Source organism: Kogia breviceps, chromosome 3, assembly GCF_026419965.1.
Source record: "Kogia breviceps isolate mKogBre1 chromosome 3, mKogBre1 haplotype 1, whole genome shotgun sequence".
Taxonomy (NCBI): domain Eukaryota; kingdom Metazoa; phylum Chordata; class Mammalia; order Artiodactyla; family Physeteridae; genus Kogia; species Kogia breviceps.
Window position 1 is genome coordinate 62,852,421 of NC_081312.1, and position 1,904 is coordinate 62,854,324.

At 35.1% G+C, this 1,904-nt stretch overlaps 1 pseudogene; it reads left to right on the forward strand.

Annotated features, from left to right (window-relative positions):
• The first annotated feature begins 287 nt into the window (after window positions 1-287).
• On the forward strand, window positions 288-910 carry LOC131752816 (phosphorylase b kinase regulatory subunit beta pseudogene; annotated as a pseudogene).
• Window positions 911-1,904: the final 994 nt, after the last annotated feature.

The window sequence follows — 1,904 nt, forward strand, 5'->3', positions numbered from 1 at the left end:
GTATTAATATTCTAAGATCTGATAATGAAACCCTGTGGGATAAATCAAATCATTATTACAGAATTGTCAAGTTAACATTGCTGCTGTTTCAAGGTCCAACAATGGGTCTCTTTTTCACTAAAAGGTGTAATGATGACTAGAATACCAAGATCTGGTATAGCCTACACTGTGCTTCTAAAGCTTGGGCCTTTAACCCTTACATGTAGTCATGCTGATTGTGACAAAAGAAACATCTATGAGCTTGGCTATAAAATGTATGAGAGGTATTTTCTACTGCTACATGCACCATGATTATAAAGTTCAGCAGTTTAAACAAGACTCAACCCATGCCTAGTGAAGTTAAGCAACTTCTGTTGGATGTTTTCAGCCTCAACAGCATGGAGACGTTGACTAAGCAGGCATCAGATCAATGAGTCTTTGAATAGAACTATACCTGGGTTCTCTGACCAAGCATTGCAGACCCTGCAAAAGACACTGAATGGTATCATTGCACCTAAGAGGCATTTACCATAGCAACCAATCTGGCAGACATGATCATGTATGAGAGGAATTTCTTTCTCCTTCTTGAAGACATATTGGAAAAGAGCAACTAGCCAAAGAACAGAGAGATCATTGTGGAGTCATTAATGGCTGCACCCATCGTACTCGAAATAAATCTTCAGCCAGACTTTCAAGACAAAAAGTAGATCTAGACAAACTAGTAAAAGAAGCATTTCATTAATTTCAAAAATATGAGATTCGACTAAAGGAAGTTGAAAAAAAAGACAATATGGTTTTCTTTTACAACACTCTCTTCAATCCCCGGGATAAAAGAGGAACATACAGCTATTCAACAAAGGCTCTGATAAATATTCTGCTGGAGGGAGAAGTCAAGCCAAGCAATAATGACCTGTGTTTGGTTAGCTGGTGAGGCAGGTAGAAGAAACTCTGTTGAGACACTTTGTCCAGAAGTGTGTTGTTTTGTTGAAGCTTAATCAAGGCATCCATAAATTAATGGACTGATTATGCTGGTGAGGTGCTTGCCACACTGTTGGCAGAGTTCTTGGACCTCTTGAGTGCTATAACCAATCTAATGGTAAGAAATATCTTTATTCAAGAGTAAAACATTTGATGATCATGCCAATAGCAATAATAATCTTCACTGAATGATAGAATACTTTCAAAATGGAAAATTGACCTCTGCTTGTTTAATGATCTAATAGAGCATGAAAATGAATCTGTGCTTTATGTTTTTTGATCACTTGATATTGTCTCACAGGTCACTGAAGCTCTGCTTTTTAAAAAATCTTTTTTCTTCTGCTTTTCAGATTGGATAATTTCTATTGATCTGTGTTCAAGTTCTTTGTCCCTTTCTTCTTCTGTCTCCAATCTTCTCTTCAGCTCATCCAGTGACTGTTTTTCCCATTTCATATGTTGTAGTTCTTTAGTTTCAGAATTTCCATTTGATTTATAAAATAGCATTTATTTCCCTAAAGTTCCCCATTTTGTTTAGCTATTATCAATATAATATTTTAATTTGTCTTTGAATATATATATAAATATATTATTATATATATTTACCTCTTTAAATGTACTTTTCTGCTAATTCCAACATTTTGGTCATGTAGAATTCTGTTTCTATTAACTGCTTTCTCTTTTGACCTTGGGAACTATCTCCTATGTCTTCACATGCCTAGCAATTTTTTATTATAATCTGACCATTATGAATAATACATTTTAGGGTCTTTGGATTCTAGATTCCTTTATCTTCTGCTAATCTTCTTTGAAGAGTGCTTGTTTTTGTTCTACCAGGAAGTTAAGTTACTAGCTGATCCCCCTTGAACTTGCAGAGCATTGGTTTTACACATTACTAGGCATATTTATTGAAATATTTGCCCCTTACCTTGGAGGCCAATCTTTTAATC